The sequence below is a fragment of the Macaca thibetana genome, chromosome 6 (genome assembly GCF_024542745.1).
Source record: "Macaca thibetana thibetana isolate TM-01 chromosome 6, ASM2454274v1, whole genome shotgun sequence".
Lineage (NCBI taxonomy): Eukaryota > Metazoa > Chordata > Mammalia > Primates > Cercopithecidae > Macaca > Macaca thibetana.
In genome coordinates, this window is record NC_065583.1 from 59,387,343 (window position 1) to 59,405,512 (window position 18,170).

Sequence of the window (18,170 nt, forward strand, 5' to 3'; positions counted from 1 at the left end):
AAATCCAAAAACCATCTTGGCATTAGAAGGTGTCTCTCCAAAAGAGAGGGAACAGAACACAATCAAAAGTGTGATCATATCTTTTAAAAAATAAGCTAGTCCTTTGAGGATGAGTTCCTGTCCTTTGCAGGGACATGGATAAAGCTGGAAACCATCATTCTGAGCAAACTATCACAAGGACAGACAAACAAACACTGCAAGTTCTCACTCATAAGTGGGAACTGAACAATGAGAACACTTGGACACAGGGCGGGGAACATCACACATGGGGACCTGTCGTGGGGTGAGGGGCATGGGGAGGGATAGCATTAGGAGAAACACCTAATGCAAATGACGAGTTAATGGGTGCAGCAAACCAACATGGCACATATATACTATGTATCAAACCTGCACGTTGTGCACATGTACCCTAGAACTTAAAATATGAAAAAAAAAACTAGTCCTTTGAAACAAAAGAAATATGGTGGATACATGATATGACCCCTTCTCTATTAGTATGGAATTCAAATTCTTTAAATGAACAAAAATATAAATAAGAAAGATGGAGGTGGGGCTGATCGTGGCTCTGGCAAGATTCTAAAAGAGAGGAGGTTCATCTTCAATATTCTTCACCCACCCCATTCAGTAGCCTCCACTCTCCAGCCTAGTATTCTTGTATGCTCACAGTCTGTCTTACCTATGAAATCTTGCTTTCAAAAAGGAGCTGATGGACTCATTCACACCAAGGCTTATAATTGATGAGGTAATGTCCCTTCCAATGTCTGGCAGAGACAGTTATTTCCTTACCAATAGCCATTCTACTCAACACCCTCAATTAATAGGCCCCAGTTTTCAGCTGGGCGCATCTACAAGCTCCTTTGTAGTTAGTGAAAATATTGTGTGGAACTTGTAAGAATAATTCTTGAAAAGATAGAAGAGAACAACTGCTTCTCTTACTTTCCTTTTTATTGATGCTTAGAAGATGGATGTGATGACTGGTGCTTTAGCAGCCAGTTGAGAACAGATTTCATCTATGTAACCCTTGATATGACAGAGCAGAGACCTGCATGGACTTGGGTCCCTGATAATGCTGGGACCATCATAGAATCCCTGGAATGCCTTCCTTGGACTTTATTTACATAAGAAAAATAAATTTTTATTTTTATTTTAGCCATTTTAAAAAGTCTGTTATTCACATAGAAACCTAATAGTAATTGAGAGATGTCTGTATTTTAATAGTGGTGATTAGCACAATTAATTCTAATAATGTTATTTCAAATTTCAGAATTTTTTGATGAAGGAATTTTTTTTGAGGGAGTAGAGGTTTGGGTGCAAAATTGACTTATTAAATATGTACTTCTTAAAAATCAAAAATTAAAATTGATACTATAAATACTGGATCAATGGTTCTTATGAAATTGATCACAACACTTCCTTTTTTAGAGATTCTTTTAAGTGAAAAAATTTAAAGACTATTTTTTCTAAAAAATAGCCCATTTTTTCCACGAGCTTCTTAAAGAGCTAGCGGAGAGCAATATTGTGCTAGTTGTTAACTTATTGTCTCTATACTCCCAATCTTCTTTATTTAGCTTTATGATATGGGTACTGGGACTCTGCACAGCCCATTTCTGCTTTGCAAGCTGGTTCTGTGTTATGCTCTGCCAACAGGAATAATGGAAGGAGAATGCAAGAATTGGGGAGCAAGAGGGCATTTAATCCTTTTAAAGGCTTCCTGTGTGTGTGTGGTCGCTGTGAGCATTATTCCAGCAACACTTCTCTACTCCTGAAGCAGCAGTTCTTTTCAGCAGCAGCAGCTGAATCCAACCAAATTTGTAAAACCAGACGAACTGACCCTACCCCACCAGATGCAATCACCAGCCAGTCTGTGTCCCCTCCTTGGAGATCTGATTTTCAACTCCATCTTCTAAGTTTCTAAATTTTAATAATTCAAACGATGTAACAACCCTCAAAATACAAGTAATAATAATCTGTGATATTCAATCTGCATATTACTTAAATATTGCAATAAATATAAATGCAAATTAATTCTTTCATAGCATCTTACAAAATAAGATGCTTACCTGAACATTTAATCCTCAACTCATGCAGACCACTGAAAATGCATGTTTGTTATTTTTACACTATCACTGTGCTTTAAGAGCTAGAAAGTATTGTTCTTCCATTTTCCAGTAGCTGTACAAATTTCATAAGGGAAACCTGCGTTCTAAGCATGCTTGTATTTTGCTAAATTTTATATGACACTCTTCACCTGCTGAGCCCCCAACCATAAGGCTACCACTGCCACAGAGGGAGCCACAGCAAAGCGATCCTACTCATAGACCAAAGGTGACCAGAAGCGTTGAGGGCAGCTGGGCAGCTGGTCTGGCTCATTCTCACTGGTTCTGCACACTCTCTTCTAGGCAGCATCTGGTCCCGTGGCATCTGCAGACCTTAGCCAATCTGATGTGAGTGGGAAAGGCCATGTGAGAGCAGCTGGGACCTAGAGGCAGTATGGTTTAAGAAATATAAGAGCAGCATTTGAAAGGTAAAAAGTGGAAGCATTTTCATAAAAGCCACTCAGCCTGAGGCATGGCTTTGAGAAAATACTGACATTTCTAGACTGATTATAAATAACTAATGAAAAAATTCCTTTTCTTTGTCTCTCCTTCACTATGAATAATTTTAAGCCAAGAAAATAAGTTCTTTCACTTTCATTCGATCTAATTGTCAAGTATGAACATAATACTTTATGGCGTTAGAAAAGCTATGAAAAAATTTGGAGAAATGCACTCTTGTGCTTCTAACTAGAGCCCTCTGCAAAAGGCATTTTATGTTGTTAAGGCTTATAATATCACTCTATGAAAACTATTGTTAGATCAAGCCTGTAATTTTCACTCTATATTGAGCATCCAAATTACAGAGTACCCAAGAGTCATGAATGCCACACAGGTATGATCATATAATTGTAATATTGACATTTGCAGTGGTGGAGCACTGGTTCTACAAACTGTCAGTAGAATCACATTAGAGGCCTATAATACATAGAAATTTAAAGGATAGCCCAAAAAAGAAAAAAGTGGGAAAAAAAAGAAAAAAGTCTTCAAAGGAATTTCACATGCCATATTTTCTCACATTTAGGATAATTTTATTCCAACAGAATAGCTCTATACCAATATGTTTTTTTCAAGATTTTTTAAGCATTGGCTCATAGGCACATCTGGTCCATAGCTATGTTCTTTTTAGCCTGCAGAAAGTCAAAACTGCTTGACTTAGTTCCCATTATTTTAAAAGTGGGAGACGTCGCATAAAGTAAGGATTTTTGGTTTCTCTTGAAAAGTGGAAGAGCTGGCCGAACAGAGCCCACATTCCTGTGTGGCAACATCCAACATGAGCTGATGGTGAGTAAGAGCTGTGCCTGTAGCTCAGAGAGCCAGCCTTTACTCTTCCAAAGCTTCTCACTAGTTGGATTCACTAATTTGTATAGTTCATGCTTCTTGCTTGAAAGTGTCCTGTGGGGACATTTTTCTTCTTAATTAAATATTGAAAATCACTTCAAGGAACTAAGAATCCAACTGAAGCCTTATAGTATATAATTGTTATAAACACAACATATTTATTATTAAATATTTAGAATATTTAGAAAGGAATCTTCCGACTGAAGGTAGATTAGGGCTGAAAAGCTTTGGTCTAGGAGGGAGGGTAAAATCCAAGAAGAAAAGACAGAATCAGTGACCTAAGAAGGAATTTTCGTAAGTTATCAAACGGTTATAGAAGATGATATATACATAACTTCAGAGGAAAAAATAAAGCAGCCAATGTTTAGAACAGCTACAGGTGGGATTATAGAAGAAAGCAAAAGAAAAAAGGAAAACAGAAACAGACAAAATTGTGTTTTGTGGACCATGTAAACTTTTTACAGGCATTCCCATAATGATCTATTGATCGGTTGATAGCATAAGAGCTACTCTTCTATTTAAGCCAATGGACCTTGCTTCACCATTAAATGACTCCCCAGATGAGGACTGTTAGATGTTTTATATTATTAGTTTAAAGAACTAATCAGCCAATTAAAAGAACCGTAAATAAGCTATTAGCAATGTAGACCATAGTTGGGTTGTAAAGATTTGCTCTGGAAATACTTTATAAGAGAATTATGCTTCCTCATGGGGATTACAGGATTTGGTATACTTTTTCTTTCTGTCAAGCTGTCCGTTTTGTCAAGAAGTAACTATAAATTAGTTTGAACTGAAAATGTATAAGAACAGTACAGTAGCCCCTTCTCAACCTAGAATGAGATCTATAGCCATCAAGTGTCTAAAATGGATATATTATGGTTTTTAAACATTGGATGGAAAAACCCACAGATAACCGTATTTTAGTATCTATGTTTTAAAAGAATTGCAAATAGATGCATATGTTTGCCAGCCCCCATTATGTGATATGTTTGCACAGAGTTCCCACGGTCTTTATACTCTTGATTTAGTTGAACTCAGTGCGACAATTTTGGCACAGACTTCTGAGCCACACTGTGTTAGTATCAGAAGTGTGGTCACTTCTGTGTGTCCAGGTGGAAACAAACACGATGAAGAATATAATTGTGCATGAACGGAGCTGCTAGGCCAGGATAAATTGGCATAAGAGAGATGGGCTCACTGAATTCAGGAGGAACCTTTCTAACATATCACCCACTTACCTTACAGAGGTCTCAAAGTTGTGCCTTATTTCTGTCCACCTCCAGGAGGTCAGTGCCTCCTGGAGCCTGGCTAACACTTACACTGATTATCAATACCATTCATTACAGACATCAACACCCTTTGTTAATAATGTGCTCTCCACCCAAAGCTGTTTCTGAGGAAAATGCCTGGGAAGGAAGTCAAAAATAGCAGAGGCCATAAGGCAGGCGGGGCTTCTGCTGTGTGCATGAATGAATGTGCCTCTATTTTCCGATATGCTCGCCATGACGTGCCAGGCGGTGACTCTGGAGACCTGGTAGCTTGTATGTGCCCACAAACTGAAGGCTGTTTCTGAACATGGGCTTTTGGTTGCTGTTCTCCCCACACCTCTCATCCTTCTATGTGAATAAGTCATCAAAATACTATTGTCATACCATTTGACATCGCTGAATCATGGCAACAAGGCACTCTTTCATGGGTCACATAGTTAGAGCTCACTGATGGTTCAGAATCCTCAGCCCTACAAATTCTCATTTCCCAGGAAAGCTTATACAAAATATTCCCTGCTAGAGAAAACCACCAGAATGAGTCTCCTGGTGTCTGGGGGAAACTTGCTCATTCTTTGTGTCCCCAGACCCAAACAACCATGCAATGTGGTGATGGCTCATTTAAAAACCTCTTCAGCTTCTAGTTTAAATTTTTTTGTGGTTCAACATTTATTGAAAGCCTCCTTCCACCCCATGACCAATAACTCTCGACTGCCTTGTTCTGTTTGCCTTTAGTAAACACAAAGGTCACATGTATATTTTAAGTCACACATATGATTGGAAATATTAGGATATTGGATGGGAAGAGTTTAATTTAAAATCAACTTTGTGGATGTTGATGTTTCCTATCTTTCTTGTGTTTTCCACAGGGTCTTTTTTCCCACCTTCTGGGTTCTATTTCACTTTGTTTCATTATTTCCACTATCTATCTGAGCTTTAAGTTTAGGACAACCCAACAAGAATACCCAATAAGGACAAGATGCCATTAGAAAGAGAGTGAAGAATATAGCATTCCGTGGTTGACACCACTGCTAACGTCCTCTGGATTTTCCATCTGGCTGGAGAGATAAGGCAATGCCAACAATTCCAGCTCACTACTAGGAAAAATGTGGCTTATATTTTAACTTTGTTATATTCTGGAGAAAGCAGCATTAGAAGTGAGCGGCCCAGTCTAATCACATGAGTCATCAAATGTGGAGAACTTTTTCCCCAGTCAGTGAGAGAGAGACAGCAGCAGAAAAAATTTGAAGTGTGAAAAGGCCTCAATTAGCTGTTCAAAGGAGTCTAAGAGCCAAAAAAAATGCAGGCACCTCTTGAAGCCAGGAAGACCAAGGAAATAGATTCTCTTCTACTGCCCCCAAAAGAAAGATGATCTTGCTGTGAGCTGGGTGTAGTGGTTCATGCCTGTAATCCCAGCACTTTGGGAGGACGAGGTGGGAGGATCACTTGAGGTCAGGAGTTCAAGACTAGCCTGGCCAACATGGTGAAACCTCATCTCTACAAAAAATTAGGCAGGACTGGGTGCAGTGGCTCACGCCTGTAATCCCCGCACTTTGGGAGGTCGAGGTGGATGGATCATGAGGTCAAGAGATCAAGAACATCCTGACCAACATAGCAAAACCTCGTCTCTACTAAAAATACAAAAATTAACCAGGTGTGGTGGCGTGCTCCTGTAATCCCAGCTACTTGGGAGGCTGAGGCAGGAGAATCGCTTGAACCCAGGAGGCAGAGGTTGCTGTGAGTCAAAATCGCACCACTGCACTCTAGCCTGGCAACAGAGGGAGACTCCATCTCAAAAAAAAAATATATATATATACCCAGGTGTGGTGGTACACATCTGTAATCCCAGTTACTTGAGTGGCTGAAGCATGAGAATAGCTTGAAACTGAGAGTTGGAGGCTGCTGTGAGCCGAGATTGTGCCATGGCACTCCAGCCTGAGCAACAGACTGTCTCAAAAAATAAAATAAAATAAAAAATAAAAGCTGAAAACACATTTCCATTTTGTGGTGTCATTTCCTATATGGAATCCCAACCTAAAATTGATCTCCCATCCTGCTGTGCCATAACACTTGTGTGTAACCCCATTAAATGTCCCCTTGGCATCAGTAGCTCATGGTCATTGCTGTTTATCTAGCTCATACCCATTCCGTATGCTCTACATAAACATGAGCAAAGCGAGGACAAAATTTGGAATATACTGTCAAATAGCACAAGAACATTGGAGGTGCTGCCTGTGGTATACACACACATGAGTACAATACATACACATGAGTGCAAATAAAATCGAGGTATCAGAATCCTCAATTTTATTTGTACTCATATGTGTGTATTAAGCTCTATATAATTGTATCAACTGTTTAATAAATATCCACTACTTCTGTTTTTAATGAGAATTTATCACATTGGTAGCATCTGAATTTTGGTTGGAATTAAATTTCAACATGAATTTTGGAAGGGACAAAACATTCTACCATAACACCTAGGGTTTCCAATTCCAGGGTCCAGAAGAGCGCTTCACCTGTGAGGGTCTTGTGTGATGGTTTGAGGTTAGCACAGCTTCTAGGTAAACTTTTCAGAGAATTCCACTGGCCTACGTTCATAGGACACCAATAATAGGCATCAGGAGCATCCTCTTTTTTCACTCTTCTCCTTTACCTTTCCTGTCCTTTGTGCTTATAAGTCCTCTCTTCAAAGACCGCTCCATTAAATGCAAATATGGCAAATAATTCCTAAGCTGCCTTAAAAGGTTTTTTCTTCTTTACCTTGAGAAATAATGAGTTTACTCTGGAATCCCAGGGCCAGAATGTGCAGATGTGATGTCATGTCCTTATTTCCTTTCAACAGACATTAACAATTTCTTAATGTTTCACTTTTATTCAGTCACTGCTCTTTCTTCCCAATTTAAGTGTTATAAGCTGGTTTTCATCTACTTGTTCATCATGTTCCTTGTTTTCTAGTTTTTCAAATACCAGAATCTTATAGTACCATAATTGTATGGAAAAAAATGCATAGAATAGGCTGAACTACCTGAAGACATTTTGAAATCAATATTTGAAAATTCATACATTTAGGATTTTTCCTGTAAATGTCATGAAATAATGGCAATTTTTTAGGTCACAAATCTTGATCCTTTTTAGTTGACTGTAAAATTCCAGGTACAAAATTGACAATAAAATAAATTTGATTACATGAAAGATCATTACATTTTTAGGGAATGATAATGAAGCCTGTTTCATATAGGCAAGGAATGGATAATGTTCATTTAAGTAATTTTAGCTAAAATAGCATTCCTGTGCTACTTCTGGGATCTCTGTTGAAAACTTTATTTGGAAACTACTTAACACCCATAAGTGCCCCAATAGTTCAAATAATAAAACTCTATTTGACATGGTGTTTTACATCAGAAACAGGTTAACTGAAGGGGAAAATGTGGTTTTAATTTTTGTTGATGAAATGTCATATGTTTCCTATATAAGATAGTTCACTTGGAACTGAATAGATAAAGCAATCCAAGATTTATCTGATTTTAATGTTTCACAATCATTTAGTATTTCTGAGTGGAAATGCCATGAACGGATTCAAGGAATGTTATTAACTTTTATTACCCATTAATGATTTTTAAATGAACCAAAATGGAAAAAGTCTTTCACAAAATAATTATATATTTTTCCATTCTTTCAATGGATATGTATACTTTATTGTCAAGAAAATAGAATTTTTTCAGTTATATTTATTATCACCTTACTGAGGACTCTGCTTCCAATTGTTCACACACATGAATACACATACACATACACACACACACATACACACATACATCATAGACCTTATACATTCCTCTCCATATTTCTGCCGGGTCAAGTGGATGCATTGATAATCAATGTTATAATCTTCATTTAGTAATTAATCCATGCCACAATACCAGTCCATCTGACACTTATGATATATGGTGATGATATGCTGGATTGTAACTAGGTCATATGGTACTAATAAGGACAATTGTTGGCTGAGAGTCTAACTGAAACTCGAGATTCGAGTCTTTGCCCAATTGCGTTTTTCTTCTATTTCCAGTCCTCACTACTCTTCATTTTGCTCTCTGTTCATTTCACAATAATTTCACTAAAATAACCTCTTGAACATATCTTTGAACTTGGGAGAAGTCACACTGATGGTGAGGCCAGGCTGAGAAGATCATGAGGATGTTTTCCTTTGCCTCAGCTCTTCAAGTAGATTCCCTGTCTTATTGTGGGTTTGCATGTGAAATGTAGGGTAAGGAATTAGACAACGAGGGAAAAGGGAAAAGGCACTGACAGACGCTCTAAACAATATTTAGCATGTTTTTGTTTCCTATGTGATTACCCATTAATAATTTGGTAGAAAAAAATCTTATCTTATTCTATCATCTTCTTATATTTTCCTTCTGCTCCCCTTCTCATCTTAGTATTTGCTGCCTTTGCATTTTAATATATCTCCTTTCCCATGTTTTTTTATTCTTGTCTTCATTCTACCCATCTGATATTGGATAACCTCTTGTGATATTACATCAATTTATGTAGAAGCATTTCCACATCTAGCATTGAAGTGATTGGTTATTCCTTTCGACTGTTTTGCCTGCACTCGTAAATCTAATGCCAGGCAGGTGAATGGGCGTGCCTCCATCTGTGGGCTGTTTCAACCATGTAGGTGAAGAGCCACTTCCGCTATCAACCCCCATCTATCTTTTTCAGAGCAGTCACATTTAACTCCTTAAGCTACAATCACAACTTAAACCTCTGTTGCCTAACTGCTCCATGGTTGTCCCACTACTCTCAAAATAAAATCCAACCTCTTGACCTTGAATGCCCTCTGTAACTTTGTACCTCCCTCAGTTTCTGCTCATCTCCTTTTGCTCTCCCCTTTCTGCACTGTGCTCCATCCATGTTCACCTCTCAGTTCCTCAGACAAGTCAAACTCTCTGTCACTCTGGGGGAGATTCGGGAAGGGACTGGAAAGAGGCTTTGCACATGCTCTTGCCATTGCTTGGAATCTTCCTCCAGTTCTTTGCTTGGCTTTCTTATTTTATACTTCAGGTCTCTATTTAAATATTGTCAACTCAGGCCTTTCCAAACTACTTTTTTTGGGGGGGGGGGAGGGGCGGGGGACAGAGTCTTACTCTGTCGCCCAGGCTGAAGTACAGTGTTGTAATCTCAGCTCACTGCAACCTCTGCCTTCCAGGTTCAAGCTCTTCTCCTGCCTCAGTGTCCCAAGGAGCTATTGCAGGCATCTGCCACCACGCCTGGCTATTGTATTTTTAGTAGAGACAGGGTTTCGACATGTTGGCCAGGCTAGCCTTGAACTCTTGACTACTCTTTTTCAAGTAATTTCTCTCCCTCTCTCCTAAACACACACACTTACACATCCACGTGCACCCATACACGTGGACATACACATGCCTATTTATGTTCATTCATGGAACCGATGTCACCATCACCATCATAGTTATGTTCAGTGATGCCACTGTTTATCATCTTTACAGCACTCAGCACCTATGTTTTTGTTTTGTTTGTTTGCATGTATAATATTTGTCTCCTTAAATTGCATGTAAACTTCAAGACAACAAAGGGTTACTTGCTCTCTACATAGTTATATCCCCAGCACCTAGCCCAGTGCCAGGAACATTGTAGGTCATAACAAAATAAATTTAATGTTGACTGAGCTGAGTGAGATTAGCTTGATTTTATATTAAATTTTTAAACAAAACTGAAATTCATTGTTTATATGAGGAATAAAAAACATAAAGGTGCTTTTGCAAAAGAAGCGTTAACAGACAGCTTTGTAATATTTTCTCAAGTCTTACGCATATGTGACCATTTAACTCTTGTCATTTTTATAAAACTATCTCAAGGAATTAGCATAATAAAAATATTATAGCTTTAAAAGCATAACTATACTGAATCTAAGAGAAATGAGAATCTCTCCAAGGACGACGAACTAGACCAAGCACTATACCTCATGGTAAAGTTTATCAAGTAGTGAGCAACCAGAATAGATGGGCTGGTGCTCCCTAGAGAATGGACCCAGACAGGCACACCAAAGGTGGCCATATGAGCAGCTAGTCACATGTGCTGGGGGCACTGCCTAGCTAGGTAAAAAGCTGAAGGAGAATCACAGAGTTTGACTTCCCCGAGCTAAGTTTATTCATACATTGTTTTTCTTGACCACATATGTTCTGAGTGCTAACGACTTTCAAAATTTAATTCCCCTTGGAAGTCAGATCTTTTCTTTTTTAAATTTTTAATTATTATGAATACATAATTGTTGTACATATTTATGGGATAGGTATGATATTTTGATATAAGCATACAACATGTAATAATCAAATCAGGGTAAGTGGGATATCTACCTCCTCAAGCATTTATCATTATTTTGTGTTGGGAGCATTACAATTCTACTATTTTCATTATTTTGAAATATTTACAATAGCTTATTGTTAACTATAGTTGCCCTATTATGTTCCTGAACATTAGATCTTATTCTCTCTAACTATATTTTTGTGCTCATTAACCAACCCCTATTTATCCATTTCCCATTACCCTTCCCAGCTCTGGCAACCATCATTCTTCTCTCTACCTCAGCGAGATCTAAATTATTTTATCTCCCACATTTGAGTGAGAACATGTTCTACTGTCTTTCTGTGCTTAGCTTATTTCACTTAACATAATGTCCTATTACCCTTCCCAGCTCTGGCAACCATCATTCTACTCTCTACCTCAGTGAGATCTAAATTATTTTATCTCCCACATTTGAGTGAGAACATGTTCTACTGTCTTTCTGTGCTTAGCTTATTTCACTTAACATAATGTCCTCTAGTTCAATACATGTTGTTGTAAATGACATGATTTTACTCCTTTTATGGCTGAATAATATTCCATTGTGTATATGTGCCACATTTTCTTTATCCATTGATCCACGGGTGTACACTTATCTTGACTCCATACTTTGGCTCTTATGAATATTGCTGCAATAAACATGGGAGTGCAGATATCTCTTTGACATACTGATTCCGACTTTTTTGGATATATACCCGGCAGTTAGTTTGCTGGATCATATTGTAGTTCTACTTTGAGTTTTGTGAGGAACTTCCATACTGTTCATAGTGGCTGTACTAATTTACATTCCTACCAACAGTGTACGAGGGTTGCCCTTTCTCCACATCGTCTCCAGCAATCAATATTGCCTGTCTTTCTGATAAAATCCATTTTAACTGAGATGAGATGATACCTTGTTTTAGTTTTGATTTGCATTTTTTTGATGATTAGTAATGTTGAACATTTTTTGACTGTTTGCAGGTCTTGTTTTGAAATATCTATATAGACCTTTTGTCCAGTTTTAATTTTTTTCTAAATAAAAAATGTTTTTGAGATGAAGTCTTGATATGTTGCCCAGGCTGGTCTCTAACTTAGGTCCTCAAGTGACCCGCCCACCTCAGCATCCCGAGTAGCTGGGATTATAGGTGCATGGCACCAAGCCTGGATTTTTGCTCATTTAAAAAATGTATAATTTAGTTTTTCACTATTGAGTCGTTTGGGCTCCTTATATAATCTGATAATTAATCCCTTGTCAGATGGGTAGTTTGCAAATGTTTTCTCCAATTTATAGGTTGTCTCTTCATTTTGTTGATTGTTTCCTTTGCTAGGTAGAAGCTTTTTAGCTGGCTGTGATCCCATTTGTCCATTTTTGTTTTGGTTGCCTGTGCTTTTGAGATCTTACTCAAGAAGTCTTTGACCAGACCAATGTATGAGAGTGTTTTCCCAGTGTTTTCTTCTAGAAGATTTATAGTTTTATATCTTAGATTTGCTTTAGTCCTTTTTGATTTGATTTTTGTCTATGGCAAGAGATAGGGGTTTCGTTTCATTCTTTGGCATATAATTATCTCTAGTCATCTCCCTTCTAAAGCGACCCCCGCAAGTACCAGGCACTCAAGAAGAACATTTTCAAGGCCACAGGCCTTTCAATATCAATGTATGATTTTTGGAAGGTATCTCATCAGAACTTCTTGAACATTGGAAGGGCTGACAAACTATGGCCCCCAGGATAAATCTGGCCATTGTTCAGCTCTTTTGTAAATAAAGTTTTATTGAAACACAGTCATGTTTATTCATTTATATTTGTCGTTGACTGCTTTTGCTCTACAATGGCAGAGTGTATGACTTAAAAGCCCTTAACTATTTACCATTTGGGCAAAGACAAGAACATTTTCTAACCTTTCCATTAGACCATTCAAACTAGATTTCATTTTAACGTTAAGACATCAAGTTATTAATCAATGTGAACTTACAGTACTCAATGCAACCAGAATCCTACTAAATGCCATCTGCACAGAACTCCATAAGGCTCCTGTTAGAGTCTTCTCTCAAACAAATGCTTGGCTGCATTGCACCTTGGACGTTGTATTTGCAGTTTGCCATCCTTTTTAACCAATTAACAACTTGCCTTCTTTACATTATCCCTCTCTGCTGCCCCCAACATAGTGTATTCCTATTGCCATATTTGTGTGCTATGATATTTAGAAATTGCTTCTTCAGGTTTGTAAGACTCCACAGAAATCATCACTGATTCCTCAGGAAGGATGTTTTGGAATGGTTCACGTTCCTCACCATTTACAACTTACGTCTAGAATTGCATATAATCCTGAAAATGTATCATTCACCAGATACTCTGAGAAAATGAGTTAAAATAATGTTACATATTTATTCAAATTATGTAGATCCAGAGAAGAAACAGTCATATGGAGGTCTAGTTGGTAAAACAAAAAATTCTCTTAGAAAGAATAGATAATATTTAAATTCTAAAATAAGCTGGAGCTGGGCGCTATGGCTCACGCTTGTAATCCCAGCATTTTGGGAGCCAGGGTGGGAGGATTGCTTGAGCTCAGGAGTTCAAGACCACCCTGGGAAATACAGTAAAATCTCATCACTACAAAATATAAAAAAATTAGCCAGGCATGGTGGTGCACGCCTGTAGTCCCAGCTACTTGGGGTATTCGGGTAGGAGGATCACTTGAGCCCAGGATGTCGAGGCTGCAGTGAACTGTGATTGTGCTGCTGCACTCCAGTCTGGGTGACAGAGCAAGACCCTTTCTCAAAGAAATGAATGAATGAATGAATGAATGAATGAATGAATGAATGAATAAAGTAATCTGGAAAATGCAACTAATAGAAATAATAGTTTACATTTTAGTCTCAAAAAAATAGGTATCTTATGGAAGTGATAGAAAGATTTGGAAAGGCTGGAAAATATCTTTTCTTAGTTAATATTTGAATGTTTATAATTTTCTGTCAATTTGTAAGAATATGTGATGACATTTATTCTGACGCTTATTTTACTAGGTATAGATTTTTTTCTGTAATTGTGAGAAATATACTGTTAAATAGGAAACAGAGTTGATGTTATAAATAATGTTTTCTTGCAGAAATTATGAACAAATAAATATTCTCCTTCTGCTTTTTCCTGTCTAGAACAGTGTCTGGAATACAGTAGATGCTCAATAAATTATTGAATAAATTAATAAATAAAATTAAGTTGAAGTCACATTCTATATTAATGGTCTTGAAAAATACTAATTTTTTTCACTGGGATTATGATTCCTGAATAAGTTTGTGACTATATTTTTGGCTTTCGCTTATTACAGAATCACTTAAAATAAGGTTGCTGCCTGGGGTAAGATTTGGGCAACATGCAAGGAGGATTGCCCAACCTGATTCTAATTCTTGTGTATGGTTCACTAGTAAGCAGTCATGGAAGGACTCAACTTCCATATTTATTTTGAATACTTGTTTCAAGTATTCAAATAATATAAGTTGGCTTATTAAAATTAATATGCCAATAAGGATAGACAAATAGATTCATGTAACAGGATAGATAGTCCAGAAGCATATGGTCAATTTACATACATGATCAATTCATTTTTCATGAAGATGTCAACACAATTCAATGGAGAGAGGAAAATCTTTTTAACAAATGAGAGTGGAACAACAGGATGCACACGGGGAGAAAATATCAACTCCTAACTTTCACTGCACACAAAAATTAACTCAAGATGGATCATGGAACTTAATATAAAAGTAAAAATGATAAAACTTTAAGAAGATAGTATCTATGATCCTAATATTTGCAAAGATTTGTTAGACAAAACACAAAAAGAACTAAGTATAAAAGAAAAATATAATAAATTATACTTTCTCTTAATTATAAACTTCTGCACATTAAAAAAAATTAAGGAAATTAAAAGGCAAGACATAGATTGGGAAGAAATGCTTGCAAGACATATATTTAAAAATTGGATTATCTAAAAATTTAACTCGATAAAGTTAAACCTATGCCTACCCAATGATATTGACATTTTAAATAATTACCTAAGAAAAATGAAAGTATATGTCCACAAAAAGTCATTTACAAATGTTTACAGTAGCTTTACTCATAGTAGTGAAAAACTGGGAATAACATAAACATACATCAATAGATAAATGAACACAAAATTATAGCATATTCATACAGTAGAATGTTGTTTCACAATACAAATGAACAAACTACTAATATACACTACATGGATCCCTTTGAATAATGTGCTGCTAAAAAAGTCAAATACAAAAGAAGTATAGGTACTGAATTATTCCATTTATATGAAACCCTAGAATAAGCAAAGCTAATCTGTAGTGACAGAAAGTATATCAGTGATTGTTTAGTGGGTAGGTGCATGAATGGAAAATTGACTACAAAGGTTATGGACACTTTCTTTTATTTATATCTTTGTTGGTGACATGGATATAATCATTTGTCAAAACTCATCAAATTGTGTACTTAAAATGGGTGCATTTTATTGTATGTGAGTTATACATTAATGAAAAAGACATTAAAAAGAAAAAAATGTTAAATGGGTAAAAGGTATGAATAGATAATTTTTAAAAAGATACAAATCTCCAAGAAGCTCATGAAGAGTACTCCATTAGTCATCAGGAATATGCAAATTGTGACCACTGTGAGATGTTATTCCATATTTATCGCAAACATCTACCCTATCACTCATTAGTTTCACTCCTGGGTCCAAATCCAAAATAAATAAGGACATATATCTACTAAGACTCGTGCAGGCTTCCTTTTCCCCTCACATATAAGTGAGATCACACAGTGTTTGTCTTTCGTATCTGGCTTTTTTCACTTAGTATAATGTCCTCAAGATTCATCCATGTTGTTGAAAATAGCAGAATTTTCTTCTTTTTTATGGTTCAATAATATTGTATTGTATGTTTATACCACATTTTCTTTATCCATTTATCTGTTGATAGATAATTTGTTCCTATGTATTGACCGTTGTAAATAATGCTGCAGTTAACAAGGGAGTGTAGATATCTCTTTTATATACTAATTTCATTTTCTTTGGATATATACCCAGCAGTGGGATTGCTAGATCAGATGGTAGTTCTCCTTTTAACTTTTTGAGGAACTTCCATATTGTTTTCCATAATGGCTATATTAAATTACAATCCCACAGACAGTATATAAGGGTTCCCTTTTCTCCACATTCTCACCAACACTTGTTATCTTTTATCTTTTTAACAGTCATTCTCACAAATATATGGTAATATCTCCTTGTGATTTTTATTTGCATTTCCCTGTTGATTAGTGATGGTGAGCATCTTCCTATACCTACCTGCTGAGTGCAATAATGGTTACCATGAGTGGAGGATGAGGTGAAGGGAAGATAGGAAAAGGGTACAAACCTTCAGCTATAGGTGAGTAAATGCTAGAAACCTAATGTACAGCATTGTGACTATAATTAAGAATTATTATAATTAATAATTGAAATGTGTTAAGATAGTAGATCCGAAGCATTCTCACCACACCCAAAAAAGGTAACTATGTGATATGATGAATACTTTAATTAGCTTGATTGTGGTAATCATTTCACAATGTCTACAGATATCAACACATTTCACGATAAACCCCAAATATGTGTGATTTTTATTCGTCAATCGTACCTCAATAAAGCAGGAAACAAATTAGACATAAAAAATAAAATTAGGAGAAAAATACTTTGTGCAAGAATGTTTATAGCTGCTTTAGCTATAAGAGGCCCAAACTAGAAAAAAAATCAATATAATAAACAAATGTAGAATACGCATATAATGCAATTATACTTACCTTTAAAAAGAATTGTACTACTGACTTTAAAAGTCACATTGAAATGTTTGAAAAAACATTCTGCCAAGCCAGAGACATCAGTCCAACAGTATAATATATATGGTATCATTCTATTCACATAAAGTTCATGAATGGCCAAGTATTCTTTGGGGATAGAAATCAAAACAGTGGCCATCTATGGAGGGAAGACTGGCTGGAAAGGATGTGAGGAAACATTCTGGGGTGAAAGAAATGTCCCTTGCCCTGACTGAGGTGACCATGACACGGTTGTATGTACCTGTTAAACACATTGCTTTTAGAAACTTGAATTTAAGAACTCCAGAGTGGTTACAATTTACCCCACATCGATTTTATCTCAAATAATTAAAAAAAAAAAGCCACGACAATTGAGTAATTATAGCCTTTAACACCCCTTTTCTGTCACGGATAATCTGGCTAATAAGCATATAGTTCTGAATTAATGTTAAAACCCTACTTCATCTACTTTTCTTTGAAGAAAGTTATTTTAAAAATCATTCTTTTAAATACAATTTTATTATCTTTTAGTATTAGAACATTTAATCCATAGTTCATTTATCATTGCCAGCATCCAAAGAAGTAAAATGACATTTATTGTTTTGTTTGGTAATACTTGAGATTTTTCACTTAAGAACCAATTATTATTATTATCATTTGGATTTATTTTCTATAGCAAGGAAATATTTACTGAATACTGGTGAGAAGCCAATGGAAGAGACCAAGAATGTCTAAGAGAAGCAGTTGTTATTAGTTGAAAGGTTTGAGATTTAATACCTACCAGACAACAGAGAATGCACACAGAGAATGCAACAGAGAATGCAACCGAGAATGCACCAGACAACAGAAAATGCTCTCCGCGAGAGCCTCACCTTGTGACGTTTGTTCTTTACCTTTTTAGTTTGGTTTTTAGTGTGGCATGCTGAGCACCTCTGAGTTTTCAGGGAAGGAGCTGATGGAAACAGGAACAGAATAGCTGGGACCTCCAAGATTCACATTCCTTGCAGGAGTTGGTGTGAGTTTTTGAGGCTGCTGAGTAACAGGAACCGCAGCCTTTGTGGCCTGGATGTATCCTGGCAACCTGTCAACAAAAGGGACGGGACTGAGTTCTCTAGTAACTGATGGGAAACAGAGAGCAAAGTAGGTATGGATTTCAGCTTTCTTTTAAATTGACTCCAGGAACTTTGCCGACGGACTGAGCAACCAACAGGGACAGATAAATTTAAGTCACAGGCTCTTCTTGCTGTAGAAACACAACATTTTATTTTAAGGAAG

The 18,170-nt window shown here is 36.6% G+C and overlaps 1 protein-coding gene across 2 annotated transcripts in view; it reads right to left on the bottom strand.

Moving 5' to 3' along the window:
* ZNF474 (zinc finger protein 474) overlaps positions 1-17,966 on the bottom strand; it is a 23,678-nt gene extending 5,712 nt beyond the window's left edge. Inside the window, exon 1 of one of the 2 annotated variants that reach the window (XM_050795562.1) lies at positions 17,768-17,966. The gene's annotated coding sequence lies outside the window, so the exon portion shown is untranslated. The remainder of the gene's footprint in view (positions 1-17,767) is intronic. The other variant, XM_050795561.1, reaches the window with a different exon arrangement.
* Positions 17,967-18,170: the final 204 nt, after the last annotated feature.